Below are 15549 nucleotides of genomic sequence, written 5' to 3' on the forward strand. Positions count from 1 at the left end.
ATATATACCAAAAGAGGTTCTGAAACTTGTTTTCTCCTCGTCTTCCTTGGCCATCCAAACCTGGTGGTACCCAGAATATGCATCTAGAAAACTCAACATTTCACAGCCAGCAGCGCAGTCCACAAGTTGATCAATTTGTGGTAGCAGAAAGTCATCCTTCGAATAAGCTCTGTTTAGATCTGTGAAATCTACACACATCCTCCACTTGCCATTACTTTTCTTGACTAGCACTGGGTTGACCAGCCACTCATAATGCAACATTTCGCGCACCACACCGTTGTCAAGCATCTTCTGCACCTCAGCCTTCGCTGCCTTTTCCCTCTCCTTTGAAGCCTTCCGAAGCTTTCGCTTATTCGGCTTCGCATTGGGGTCTGCATTTAGAGTATGTTGAATGATTTCTCTGCTGACTCCTTGCAAATCCTTCGGAGACCAGGCAAAGGTATCTTCGTTGTTGCGAAGGAACAATATCAATATTTGCTCAGCTTCTTCTATGATTTCTGCCCCGATGACAACTTTTTTGTCTGGCCTGTCTTGACACAGCAACACTTTCTTGGTCTAGCCTTCACCATCGTATGTACCTATGGTTGCTCTTCATGTTCTTAAGGATTTACTGAAGGTCCAGCCCCTACATGGACATTTTGCCAGCCTGGAGTATTTTCCACTGCAATTCTATGGGCCACTTGTTGATCTCCAAGCACCGTTATGACACCTCCAGGACTAGGCATCTTCATGCACAAATATGCATGGTGCAGTATTGCTCCAAATGTATTCATGACTCCTCATCCGAAAATTGCATTATAGGGATAGTTGATGTCAACCACATCGAAGGTGATGTGCTCCGTTCGAAAGTTTTACCCTTCGCCAAACGACACCGAGATTGCTATCTTTCCCAAAGCATTGATTGCTTTCCCCCAAAGCCTAGCAGCAGGGACCCAACCTGCTGAAGGTTACTTTGTTGCAAGCCCATCCTATCTAAAGCATCGGCGAAGATGATATCTGCCGAGCTTCCGCCATCTATGAGGATTCTGTGCACTTCATTTCTTGAAATGTTTGCAGTAATGACGTATGCAGGTAATCTAGAACCCTCATGTTTTCCTGTGAGAAGGTAATGGGCACATGGGACCATTTCAATTGGACATAAGTAGGTCCCACACCAACATGGATATCCCTTCGCACATATTCTTTTTGTTGCCTCTTCAATTCAGTTTCCTGATTAGATCCTCCAGTGATTGCCAAACAATATTGTATGCATGGTTTACTATGCCCACCGATATGCTGGTTTCTTGAGGTGCTTCGATTGCTGGTTTTTGGCGGAGATGGTGGGAGTTCTTCGTGAAAAGTCGTCAGCTAACCAAAGGTCTAGTCCGGTGGAGCCGAAGGCATAGGAATATATTGCTGTATCGGCACAGCCATTGGTCGCCATTGGTTAGTGAACGTTGTGTTTGGGCCGCGGGTCTAATTGGATTCCCATGCTTTGCCCTGTCTGGAATGCATGGCATGATGCACAATTCTTACAGGGTTGAAGAGTTGTTTCGCTAAGGTTTCCTTCATGGCCATGACCTGAGGACACTGCTTAGTCCTATGACCAGCACCTTCACCATGCAACTCACAGTATAATATGGCTGGGGCCCACGGATCCCGTCCTCCTCGAGCACCTAAGCCTCCACGACCTCTACCACTCCGGCCTCCTCGAGCATCCCCACCTTGTGCTTCGGCGAACTCTTGAGCAACCTCGCTTGGTCCGGAGTCTATCTGGTTGATTTCTTTTGTTTTGATATGTATTCAAATGCTTCAGCTTTTTTGACATGCTTTGGTTTGTCCTTGGACTGGCCAGCATTTTTGTCTCTGGTTCATGCATTTGTCTTCAGCGTTTTTGATGCTAACATCTCACTTTGACTCCGCAGGTAGTCCAACTCAGACCTTGCGTACTCTTCCATCTTACTGAAGAGCTCCTGCACACTCTTCGGCCTCTTGCGTGTAAGCTTTCCCGCCAAAAGCCCTCCTCTGATGCCCTGGATAGCGGCATTGATGTTGGTGTCTTTGCTCAAGCCCTTCACCTGATAGCAAATATGAACGAAGCGACACATATAGCTCTACAGTGTCTCTGTTGGCTGTTGCTTGAGTGCAAAGAGGTCACTGGCGGTAACCTTCTCTTCTCCATTTAATGGGATTGTTGGCCTGATCTTCCGATAGGTAGCGATAAGTTGGTAGGTGGACAACTCGACGTTGATGATCCAAAGGCTTCAACCCGAACAGATCGTCTCCCTTGCAATCACTACACCACAGCTCCGTTGGTTATCAACTATGTCGCGCGGTTGACCTCGCCAAGAAGGCTCAATCCCTGCAAGCGTACCGAGAACACAAGCAAGAACGTAGAAGATGCAATCTGAAATATTGCGAATACAATTCAAGCACTCGAAGTTGGGGTTCCACAAACACTTGCGGCGGCCTAGTCGGTCCGGAACAAGAGCGAAAATCTCACAATCTGTGTGTAGATCAATATCTAAGCAAAACCCAACCCTAATTGGGGTGGTGGCTACTGTATATAAGAGACTAGGGTTGGCCAAGGACCCCTGGACGCGTCCCTAATGGACTCCAACACGTTACACAGCCCAACGGGCCAAAAGATGGTGGCGCAGCACCCTGACAGATTCTGGACGTCCACTTGTTTCAACGATTCCTGTTGACTCAGAAAGAATTTGGATATGGGGCCAGTCTCGTTGGAAAGCCTATCTCCCTAGCTTTCCAACCATATGTAGAACGTCGAAAACGGAGTCCGTATGCGTCCTAGGCGACGATTTTAGTGCAGTTTGGTCCTAGACTCCGAAACGAACTCGAACTTGATTGGACCTCCACCTTGGCTTGGGCGCCCTTGCTGGTCTTCTCCCGTGTTCCTAAGTAACAATACATCACAATTATTCAGTAGCATCCCATCCTTATCAAAATATAAAGAAACACTAAGGAACGAGCTCACCTCATGATTTAGTTGACGTGCACGAGCTCGTGTCAATAGACCTATTGTTGGAGGAATACTCGGTGTGTGTGTATCCAAAAGAGTGATGTCCTCATCATCCTCCCCCTATTGAATTGGAGTCGTCCTCGATACAATGTCATCTTCTTCTCCCAAGTAAGGCTTCAAATCTGAAATGTTAAATGTGGGACTAACCCCATAATCTGCAGGCAACTCAAGCTTATATGCATTATCATTGATCTTTTCCACAATTTTAAAAGGACCATCAACTCGAGGCAGCAATTTAGACTTTCTCAGATCAGGAATCTATCTTTACGCAAATGTAACCACACAAGATCACCAATTTCAAAAGTAATTTGTTTCCGACCTTGGCTACCATAAGTTCTATACTTCTCATTCATCTTTTCAATATTTTCCTTAGTCAACTCATTCATTTTCAGAATCAAATTAGCACGTGTCTTAGCATCAAAATTCAATTTCTCGGATGTTGGTAAAGGCAGTAAATCAATAGGGGCACGGGGATTAAAACCATACACTACCTGAAATGGACTTACCTTGGTGGTAGAGTGAACTGATCTGTTGTAAGCGAACTCAATATGGGGTAGACACTCTTCCCACATCCTCAAATTTTTCTTCAAAACAGCCAGCAACATAGTGGATAATGTGCGGTTCACAACCTCCGTTTGTCCGTTGGTTTGAGGGTGACATGTCGTCGAAAACAGCAGCTTTGTCAAAAGTTTATTCCAAACTGACCTCCAAAAGTGGCTCAAAAATTTTGCATCACGATCCGAAACAATGGTGTTAGGCACTCCATGCAAGCGAATGATTTCCCTGAAAAACAAATCAGCTATGTTTGTAGCATCATCGCTCTTGTGACAAGGTATAAAATGTGTCATTTTGAAAAATGATCCACAACGACAAATATACTATCCCTCCCCCTCTTGGTCCTAGGCAATCCTAAAACAAAATCCATAGAAATATCCTCCCAAGGCACACTAGGAATAGGAAGAGGCATATAAAGTCCATGTGGGTTCAAGCGAGACTTAGCTTTATTGCAAGTAATGCAGCGTGCCACGTAGCGTTCGACGTTGCGCCTCATCTTAGGCCAAAAGAAGTGAGCAGCCAGTACATCCTCGGTCTTCTTCACTCCAAAATGTCCCATCAAACCACCTCCATGCGCTTCCTGCAAGAACAATAGGCGAATAGAGCTAGCTGGGATGCATAGCTTGTTAGCACGGTATAGCAATCCATCATTCAGCACATATTTATTCCAAGTTTTTCCTTCTTTACAATGTTCAAAAGCATCTTTAAAGTCCAAATCAGTAGCATATAATCCTTTAATTGTTTCTAAACCAAAAATCTTATGATCGAGTTGGGACAGAATGGTATAACGTCTAGATAACGCATGTGCAATGACATTGTCTTTACTTTTCTTGTGTTTAATGATATAAGGAAACGACTCTATAAATTCAACCCATTTAGCATGACGTTTGTTCAGTTTGGCTTGGCTTCTAATATGTTTCAAAGCTTCATGATCAGAATAAATAATAAACTCCTTGGGCCAAAGATAATGTTGCTATGTTTCTAAAACTCGCACTAAAGCATACAACTCCTTATCATAAGTCGAATAATTCAAAGATGGCACATTCAATTTCTCACTAAAATAAGCACGGGTTTATCTCCTTGTAGTAGCACTCCTCCAATTCCAATGCCGCTAGCATCACATCTAACTCAAAAGTCTTACCAAAGTCCGGAAGTTGGAGTAGAGGTGCATGCGTAAGCTTCTCTTTTAGCGTATTAAAAGCTTGTTCTTGTGCTGGCCCTCATTAGAATGGAACGCCCTTCTTTGTCAACTCATTGAGTGGGGCAGCAATGGTGCTGAAATCTCTCACAAAACGCCGATAGAACCCTGCAAGGCCATGAAAGCTTCTCACATGTGTGATAGTCCCAGGGGTCGGCCAGCTCTTGATGGCTTCAATTTTAGCTTCATCCACTTCAATTCCCTGTGGAGTAACAACATAGCCAAGAAAAGCAACTCTATTCGTGCAAAAGGTGCACTTGTCAAGGTTAGCAAACAAACGTGCTTCCCTCAAAGCAGTAAAAACAGCACAAAGGGTTTAAGGGCAGCGGAAATTGATGAAATTTTTTTTTGGCTTTTTTTGGACTCTAGGTAATGAAAAACAGACTAATCTAAAGGGGAAAACGAAATTACCTAACAGGCAACCTGAAAATCTGATACCAGATGATGGCCAGTCCCGTTGGAAAGCCTATCTCCTTAGCTTTCCAACCATATGTAGAACGTCAAAAATGGAGTCCGTATGCGTCCTGAGCGATGATTTTAGTGCAGTCTGGTCCTGGACTCCGAAACGGACTCGAACTTGATTGGACCTCCACCTTAGCTTGGGCGCCCTTGCTGGTCTTCTCCCATGTTCCTAAGTAACAATACATCACAATTATTCAGTAGCATCCCATCCTTATCAAAATATAAAGGAACACTAAGGAACGAGCTCGTGTCAATGGACTTATTGTTGGAGGAATACTCGGTGTGTGTATATCCGAAAGAGTGATGTCCTCATCACGATTTCCTTGGAAATTACTATATAGGGTATTGCGCAACTGCTCCCATGAGAAAATGTTTCCTGGAGGCAATGCGGAGTACCACAACCTCGCTATCCCTTTGATCCCTAACATAAAATAAAAGCCTTCGCCAGTGTCGTGTCGTCTCATCCAGCGGATTCAACTACCACCTCGAAACTCATGACGAACTCCTTCAAATTAGACTCTCCGTCAAACATTAGTACCCTAGGCATCTTGATGCCCGAATTACATGGTCGGTTCTGCAAGCCAACAGAGAACTATGATTTTGGATCACCTGTGCATGACCTAAGCCGAAAGTCCAACACCGATCATTCTACAACTGTTGACGGAGGGGTCATGTGGTGAGTCGGTTCATCTGCGCACTGCAACATGTCAATCGCTTCTTGCATTTTCTTCCTGTGTTTGGCCTCATCGGCTCACCGGCGATACTCCATGGCCTTCTGACTCGCTGTCAAGCTATCCAGCGTGCACTTTTTCTGCACAATCTGTCTCTCTAATTCTTCGGCTTGTAACCTGACTGCTCTTTCCTCTTCTGTTTCATCTTCATATTCTTCGAAGTTATGAAGGCCATCCAACTCTTTGACAACATGTGCCTTTCCTCTTTGTCCTACTAAAGCCTCGAAGTGGGCGCGAAGGTTAGCTTCTACCCTTCGCATTGCTGTTGTTGCATCTTCCTGGAGAGCTACTTCATGATGATCTCCATCCTCTGGGGGCACCACATTCACATCATCGTGTCCTTGCTGGCTGTTGTTAGCCCCACCGGTCGAAGTGTTGACCGGTTCCAACACCGCCGAAGGGAGTGTTTCGACCGAAGCCCCTGCTGGAATTAGCTGCTCTGGCAATGTTGCCAATATACCGAGTGGCTTCGTCTTCTTTTTAGGTGGCATGGCTTCAAATTGTTCGCTCCCCACGGTCGGTGCCAACTGTTAGTAGTTGAGTCACCAAACCAGGGGAAGTCTTCGGCCCAGAGAGAGAAAGAGCTGAAGGCAGTGAGATGCAATACGTGTTTATGGGGAGACGTATAGTCTCATTTTTCTCTGTCTCATCAGCTACAGTGCCGGCCTATTTATAGCCCGTACTCAACCACTTCATGCCATAATTTATAGCATTACCCCCCAAACTGCCACATTCTTGGCATATTTGGGGCTATTTTGGTACCATTGAGTACATTTGCACATTTATAATTATACCCTAGACCGCTACACGGGCTTCGATGGACACATGCCTTCGCCCGAGCCCCCATAAGGCCAGCTGCACACGGGCTTTCCAAGGCACCTTTGACTAGCCTTGACGCTGCGTCCTAAGTCACCATTCAGTCTCCGTCTGAGGTTCCACCAGAGGCTTTGCCTGCACTGATACTTGGCTTCGTGGGTCGACCTTCGGTCTTCGCCCGAAGGCACACCAGAGGCTTTGCCTGCACCTATACTTGACACTGCGGGTCGACCTTCGGTCTCCATCTGAGGGCGTGCCAGAGGCTTCGCCCGTGCTCTCTGAAACACAACTGTATTATTCGTCATTATACAAGCACTAGTGGATTCGCCTCATGATCCAAAGGGGCGCATAAGACCATTCCCCCAACAAGGCTTATAGTCAAAAGAATTGAGCATGGATGGATCCTTCCTCGAGTATCGAGTGGAAGCTCAATCAGGTCGAGTGCCATGTGGCTAACCGCACTTGAAGCTTGAAGAAAACGATTAAAGAACTCAACTGATCAACACTTGACTCCGAGTAGAGTTAAAAACGTTTCAAAATTTAATGCGAACGGAAGGGCATGCAGAAGGGCGTGCAGAGATTTGCACATCGTCATTATTCCTCTTTTCGCGTCGGTCAAAGCATTGTAAAGATGGGAGTGGTCGAAGAGACGGTAATTTTTTTATTATTTACCCATATGATCCAGACTTGTAGCAGCCATTTCTCGCCATTGTCACCAGTCTTCCTGCACAAGCCCCTCAACTTTCTTCGCCCCAGCACACACCACTTTCAAAAGAAATTTAGATCCATGGATCCCAGTTCTTCTTCGAAGATCTTGACTTTCTCTTCACCGGAAAAGCGGTCAGACGCAGCAGTTGCCGGTGCCTTGCCCGATCAGTACGACGAAGCGTGGTTCATGATCGAGGCCTGAACACCCTCGGCGATGCAAGAGTCTCAGCTGGCGGAACTTGAAGCAGTAGGAGTGGTGCCATAGCGAAGACTAGTTGAATGGAGGATGGCATCTGGTGAGAGATTCTCTTCCTGCAAAATTGAGCACGAGTTTGTAGTTTTCGAATCTTTCTTCCATTGCGGATTCAACATCCCTTCTTCCAAATTTCTTCTCAATATGCTCGATCGGTATCAAATCAAGCTTCACCACCTGAACCCCAACTCTGTCACCATGCTGAGTGTTTTTGTCCATCTGTGTGAGGCTTTCCTTTGCATCGAGCCAAATTTAAATCTTTTTCAGTACTGTTATAAACTGAAGAGGATTATAGAAAATAAATATGTCGAGGGATGTGGTTTCCAATTGAGGAATGGAATGAAGAATTCCTATATCTTGGTTCCCCTAACCTCCTCTTGGTCGAAGGATTGGAAAAAACTTTGGTTTTACGTCTCCAATCCTGACCCAATTGGTTTTCCTTTAGTGTATAGAGGCCTTTTCCCCATCTAAAATCTATTTTGGACACAAGAGCACCGAGAGTCCGACCACACCACCTATTACGCCAACAGAATTGGCATGCTGAGGCAATTTGGCCTAACCGGGTGGCATGTGGCCAAAGATTTTATTAGCAAAGAGATTGAGCTCCTTGAAGGTGCAGACTCGCTTGGCTTAAGAATACAGTGGGGATGAGGATGCCTCTAGGGACGCGGATGGATGTAACGCTTAGTTAGCACTTTGCGCTTTTCTTTTTGCTATGACTTTCTAGCTTTGTCGAATAACCTTTGTTCTCTTTTTTAGCCCTGCTTTGCACAGGATGTCACTGCCCCGTTGAACAAGCTTTTCTCTTCCGAAGCACTGGAATGTGGCATTCTGCCTTATTCCTTCATGAAACTTCGACCAGATGTAAGGATTTTCTTAATGGAAAAGTAGGACCAATCATTTTCTATTTGATCTGACCTGTTTGTACGACTGTAGGCTCTAGTCTTCCACCAAGAGCACATACTTTTGAGTGAGGTCTTTGATCTCGACGGCACTTCTTCTGCAGATGCTATCGAAAGGGGAAAAGATCAGCCAACGAGGAGGCCGAGAGGTCTCTTCAACTGAAAAGATCATCCTCGTCTTCTCACTAGCTTCCTGAACCGAGCCCTCTAAAGAACAAGTGAAGGAGCCCACGGGTACTGAAATCAAAATTCTCATTAGAATATTTCCTTTCACATTATCAAGTGGATACTTGAATGCGTTCGGTTTGGATGGGTGGCCTTTTTGTTAGGGGACAGCGAGCGTACCCCCCCCCCCCATTCATCTCCTCGAGCAACTACCACACTCAATGACTCGGCTGAAAAGGTAACTCTTCTCGAGTTATCGATTTTCTCTTGTGACTTCTACTAGTGACAAATTTGCGTGGGTGGCTTTTTTAGGGACGTCTGGCTGTAGCATCTAGGTCCCTAGGTAAGTGGTAAGTGTTTCGGTGATTAATGACAACCATATCATTGTGACTTATACGTATGTTTTGAAGGAATTCAAATTCTTTAATTCACAATTATTGAATGGTTTTCTTAGTCCCTCATGGAATTCTATTGGTCGATCAAAGGACTTTTGTGTCAAGATTAAGGATCTTCTAGTTTTGTCACAAGGTGATGAAGGACACTTGGAGTAGTTATAGATCTTCTTTTGTCTTCTGACCGTACTATGAAGGGGGGCTAAGTGTTGTAGCTTTACCTAGTTGAGTCTAGACATAGTTGGATGCACATGTGCAAAAATCTAGCACTAGGTAGCTCAAAGAAATCCATGGGTGAGAAGTTGAGAAGTTAGAACTCAAAGTCGATTGAATTGGACCAGTTCCAGGAAGTTTGTTCTCACCGGATTGTCTGGTGTGAGATGGTTTCTTACTCACCGGACTATTGGTCTTTTCTGAGAAGACTTCAACTAAACTCACTGGATTGTCCGGTGATGGAAGGAATTATACACTGGAGCATTTAACAGAAGAGTCATTTTTCAAAGAAATTTGAAGTTATATGCACCGGATTGTCCTGTGATCTGAAGGATTCATATACCAGACCATTTAACAAAAGCTTGGTATTTTTCGAGAAAATCAGAGTTGAACTGACCGGATTGTCCGGTGACTTAAAGGAGTCATCACCGGACTATTTAACAGAAGCTTTGTATTTTTGGAGGAAATAGAGTATAACTCACTGGACTATCCGATGACGCTGTATGGAAGAACACCGGAGTATTTTGCAATGCTTACTGACAACTGTCAAATCAACAGGTAGAAAAAGTTAACTCACCGGATTCTCCGGTGTTAGCAGAGACGTGTGCACCGGACCATCCGGTGTTCATAGAAAAAGTGAGTGGTTGGGCAACGGCTAGATTTAGACCTCTAGCCTATATATACCTTCTCACTTGGTTTCATTCGTCTCTCTTGCAACCTAGAAGCATTCATACACATTGTGTGTCATCTAGAGGCAAGGGAGAGCACTTGAAGTGATTTGCAAGTTCTTAATTGAAGATTAAGGAGTCCATTAGTGCTCCAAGAGTAGTGAGTGTGCATCTAGCTGTTGTTTTAGGCTCGATTGGGATCAAGTGAACCAGTTAGCTGTCACTCTTGGTGTTTGGCAACACCTAGCTGGTCGTGGGGATTGGAGGTATTCTCGGTTAGCTCTTGGAGGTCTTGTGGGAGCCCCGTAAAGCTCGTGTACTTGGTTTGATGTCCACCAATCCGGAGATGGAGATGTAGTAATCACTAGTGAACACTTCAGTCTTGGTGACTCAAGGGGGAGCGACATCCTTGTGTAGATGCTCCAACGAGGATTAGTGGAGAGTGCCAAGTCTTTGATACCTCGGGAAAAGCTCGGTGTCCTGTTTCCCTACTCTTGTTACATTCCGCATTTTGCTTCTAGCATATCTTTCATGCAAGTTTCAATTCAGCACTTTACTTATGTTCTATATGCTTGCATGTGTATTCTTACTTTTCTAGCTTGCTAGGTAGTCTAGTTGCTTTCTAGGCTAAGGTTGCTTCTTGTTCTAGAAATCTGTAGTTGATTTAGTTTTTATTCAGTGCCCTATTCACACCCTTCTAGGTCCATTATATGTTGAACAACCTCCTAGTTTTGAGGACCACAGATATCCTAATCATGTCTGCAGATTGTACAAGGCACTTTACGGACTCAAGCAAGCCCCAAGAGCTTGGTACGAGCGCCTTCGCGACTTCCTAATCAATCAAGGATTCAAGATCGGAAGGGTGGATACCACATTGTTCACAAAAACCATCGACAATGAGCTTTTCCTTTGTCAAATTTATGTTGATGATATAATCTTTGGTTCAATTAACAAGGAATTTTGCAAGGAATTTGGGGACTTGATGTCAAAAGAGTTTGAGATGTCAATGATTGGTGAGCTCAACTACTTTCTTGGGATTCAAATCAAGCAATTAAAGGAAGGGACTTTCATCCATTAAGAGAACTACACGAAGGATATTCTCAAGAAATTCAAGATGGATGATTGCAAGCCAATCAAGACTCCAATTCCTACAAATGGACATCTCGACTTGGACGAATCGAGTAAATTGATCTACCAAAAGTTTTACCATTCTATAATTGGGTCTCTCCTTTACCTTACCGCATCTAGGCCTGATATTATGTTTAGTGTATGCATGTGCGTTTGCTTTCAAGCTAATCCTAAAGATTCTCATCTCAGCGCCGTAAAAAGAATCATGAGATATCTTAAGCATACACCTAGCATAGGCTTTTGGTATCCCAAATATGCTAGTTTTCTACTCTTAGGTTACTCGGATTCGGACTTTGCCAGATGTCTTGTGGATCATAAGAGTACTTCGGGTGGTTGCCACTTGATAGGGTGGTCCCTTGTTTCTTGGTATTCTAAGAAGCAAAATTCTGTACCTTTGGCTACTGCGGAAGCCGAATATATAGCCACCGGAGCATGTTGTGCTCAAATCCTTTATATGAAGCAAATCTTGTTAGACTTTGGTGTTAATGTAGAGAAGGTTCCACTCCTTTGTGACAACGAGAGTGAAGTAAAAAATTGCAAATAATTCGGTTCAACACTCTCGCACAAAGCATATTGATATCCGCCATCACTTCCTTAGAGACCATGTGGCTAAAAATGATATATCGCTTAGTGGTATAAGGTCGGAAGATCAATTGGCGGATATCTTCACAAAACCTCTAGATGAAGCCACATTTAGTAGGTTGAGAAGTAAGCTAAACGTCATAGATGCTTCAAATGTCATATGATGCTTTTGTCATATAGATGCATTCATGATAGGCACTTGTCTAACCTTCTTAAGATAGTGGTGAACATGGGTTTTGCTTGAGACGGTGGTTCCCTAGTTTCTCTCAAGGTATGTTGTTGGGTTCACCATGAAGAAGCTTGAGAAGGGAAGTAATATGACAAGATAGTTTAATTTATGCTATGCACTCATATGCCATATAATTTGCACTCATGTTTAAATTCATTCACTTGTTATGCATTGCATGTGCATTGGCGGTAGATATCACAAAGGAGAATATCGCTCTTTGAGAATGTTGTTTGCTTTCCATGTAAACATACACATCTATAAGTGTGATTAGAAAGATATAAGTGCTTAATGCCTATTGAGTCATGTCCTAGTGAATTTAAAGCCTTAATCTTTGAATTCATAGGCAATATGGCTCAAACATTTCATAGGAGTTTTTCTCCCCTTTCTTTGATTTTTATTGCCTATTTCAAAATTATTATAAGATAGTCTTTTGGCAAATACTTAAAAATGAGTGTTTGAGAGGGTGAGATTTCACTCAAACTGGTCTAAACATGTGTTTTCTTTGTGTGGTTGTTTGACGTTTGGACTCAGCACGAGATTTTAGTTCAGCAGAAATCTTTCCTTCTCAGCGGATGATCCAGTGCTCTCTTGGTTATTCTCAACGGATCATTCGATGCTTGGTTGTCGGCGTTTGCTACAATCTCTAGAAATCTGTCTAGTGCTCTTCAAGTTGGCTTCCCCGGACCTTCTGGTGTTCTTTTTAGAGGCAGAGAATTCTCAGTGGAAGGAAATAGTCCGGTGAGTTCAAAGTTCACTTCACCGAACCATCCAGTGTGCTTATTGGAATTTTTAAGACAGAATGATCCAGTGAACATATGGTTAGATGTCGGAATATCCAGTGTTCAGTTTTTAGCGGAGATGCAAAATTTCAAAGGTTCTGTTAAATGGAGCGGTGTTTTGTCCAGTGTTCACTCCCATCATCACCGGACAATCTGGTGTTCACAATTTCGCCAGGACCCACCTGTCATATTTCTCTCGTCTGCTCGGTCTCTTTCCTTTCTAATTCGCACCCGAGCCTGTTCCTTCTCCACCGTCGAGTCGCCTTCAGCGCTGCCCAAACTCTGCACCCTTGCTCCGCCACCAGACTCACCGACGACCGCTCCCCGCTGTAGCCGCTCACCGTCCGTAGAAGCTCTGCTGCCAGACCAGTGCCGCCGCCTCAGTCTGTCTCGCCGCCGCCGACATCCCACTAAACTCACCGCCAGCAAACTAGGAGCTCCCTCCCCCCAAGCCCTCAGATCTTCTCTCTCTCATGGTGAGCTCATCTTCGACGAATCTTTCCAATTTCTCCAAACCCTAGCTCATTTTTCCGCAAATTCACTCAAATTTCGTGCAAAATTCGAGCAAAATTGAGTCAAATTGCTTCAATTGATGCCATATCTTATGCAATTGGACCTCAATTAGTGTCGCAATCATGAATCCCTAGCATGTTCATCAAAATTCTTCTCAAATTAGGGCTTAGGATTCAATTTCGGGCAAATTTCATTCAAATTTCAAACTTCCGAAACTCTCGCTCATCCATATTCTAGATGGATCGTGAGTGCCGCAACAAGGGAAAGGCTGTCGAGAAGCCTAAGAAAAAGAAAACAAAAGAGTAGAAGGAGTGGGATCGAGCGATTGCAACTGCCGATGCTCCAGTTCCTCAGCAAGGGCTGCAGATTAGAGACACAGATACGACTCCACTGTGTTGGTCCACCCACACTCGTCATACTACTGGGTTGGGATCGATTCCATACGGACAGGAGAGCCGGAAGAGTGCTCGTTAGGAGCCTCAGGGAGAGACTGAGTCAAAGCTGTCAGAGCAGCCACAGCCTCAGGGGGAGATTAGGTTACTGGACTTGACTTCTTACAAGTCCCCCAGGATTAAGAAGCTCATATTTATGCTGATTGACGAGTGGTTTACCCCACAGAGAGATGAGGGGATCAACCCCAGGTTTTTGACTATTCTCCAGGAGAGTTTTCACGCTTCTTATCTCAGGAGGAGAGTCAGTCTGAGAATGCACAAGAAGATTAGCTGGCATTATCTTGAGTTGCCAGCTGGTGGAGTTGATATGAGAGCTTATTTTGAGTCTATTCCTGGACTAGCTGAGTTGGTGTCTGGAATGGGCCAGTATGTTGAGGATTGGGTGAGAGTGTTCTATACCATGGTCTGGATTGCACCCGAGAGGAACTTCATGCAGTTTATGTTCCAGGGTGAGAGCTTCAGACTCTACTGGAACAATATTTTAGAGGTGTTGGGCCTTCAGGTGAGCTCCCGTTGGTTACACAATATTGTTCATCCTCATGCTCAGCCACCCCGCCGTCCTCTCGTTGGTGGACTCTTCCCGATAGACGACGAGATCCGACCAATTTTTAGGCCGCCTTTTGCTCCAGGATCATCGAGAGTGCTAGATATGCTGACACCGAAGGCAAAGGCTTTACATATGGCATTGAGACGCAGCCTTCTTCTGAGGATTAGATATGGGGAGGCGATCACCAATTTGCAGCAGTGGATGACACTCTCCATCCTCACTCACCAGAGATTTGATGTGGTTGACTTGATTCTTTGTGAGATTTAGGATGTGATTACTGATAGGATGACCATGGCTAGATAGCAGCCTTATGCACATTTCATATCCCACATGATTGCACACTCGGTCAGATTCCCTTAGTATGTTCAGGCCTACGAGCAATCACCTGCACACTATAATGTGTATGCTCTCAGAGCACCTTCAGACAGGCGACAAGGCCAGCGTGCGATGTTTCATACTCAAGAGCAGATGCCCGCTGATGTTAGAGAGAGAGCAACAGGAGAGGATCAGACCCTTGCAGCGGTCGAGGCAGAGCTCCCGCACGCATTCTTCTTGAGTGACAGCGACTCGGATTCTTCAGATCTTGAGTTCTTCCCACCAGTCGCTAGGTCACATGATGCTGAGACTGGTGGGTCTTCTCAGGTTGTTCCCACTTCTACAGTACCTTCAGTACCTGAGACAGTGACCTCCATGCCCCCTGCTGCTCCTCCATCAGAGTTCATTCTTATTCTTTAGCAGATGCAGCAGTAGCAGGCAGAGCAGCAGGCTAAGCTACAGGTCAACATGCTTTGGCAGTAGGAGCAGCAGCTCATGATAATGCAGTCACTCCAGTAGCAGCAGGAGGCTACCTTAGCAGCTCTTCAGGCCGATCGAGATAACAGTGACTGCATGTTCACTTTGTCTTGGGTCTCTCTTTCAGGCATTAGGTCTTCAGCTGCAGTTACTCCTCGGGCACCAGGCCCAGCACCTAGTCCTCTCCCGGGCAGCGTTAGTGGTCTCTTTGGCACACCAGTGTATGCATTCCCTTTGTCACCCCACTTCAGCACTGGTGTATTTTCTCAGCCTGTCGGGACTACGACAAGGCCAATTCTCCCTTCTTTGTCTACTCCTATGATTGGCGCTCTTCGTTTTGAGGACTCCACAGTCGATTGTGCCTTCTCAGCAGCCATCCGTTCAGACTCCTCTAGTCGTTCAGTCTGCTCTCGAGGAGCTCGATGTAGCACTTCCGGAGGTGGCT

The 15549-nt window shown here is 45.0% G+C and overlaps 1 pseudogene; it reads left to right on the forward strand.

Annotated features, from left to right (window-relative positions):
• Positions 1–15047, forward strand: part of LOC133898548 (GTP 3',8-cyclase, mitochondrial-like) — a 118056-nt pseudogene extending 103009 nt beyond the window's left edge.
• Positions 15048–15549: the final 502 nt, after the last annotated feature.

This window comes from Phragmites australis, chromosome 18 (assembly GCF_958298935.1).
Source record: "Phragmites australis chromosome 18, lpPhrAust1.1, whole genome shotgun sequence".
NCBI lineage: Eukaryota > Viridiplantae > Streptophyta > Magnoliopsida > Poales > Poaceae > Phragmites > Phragmites australis.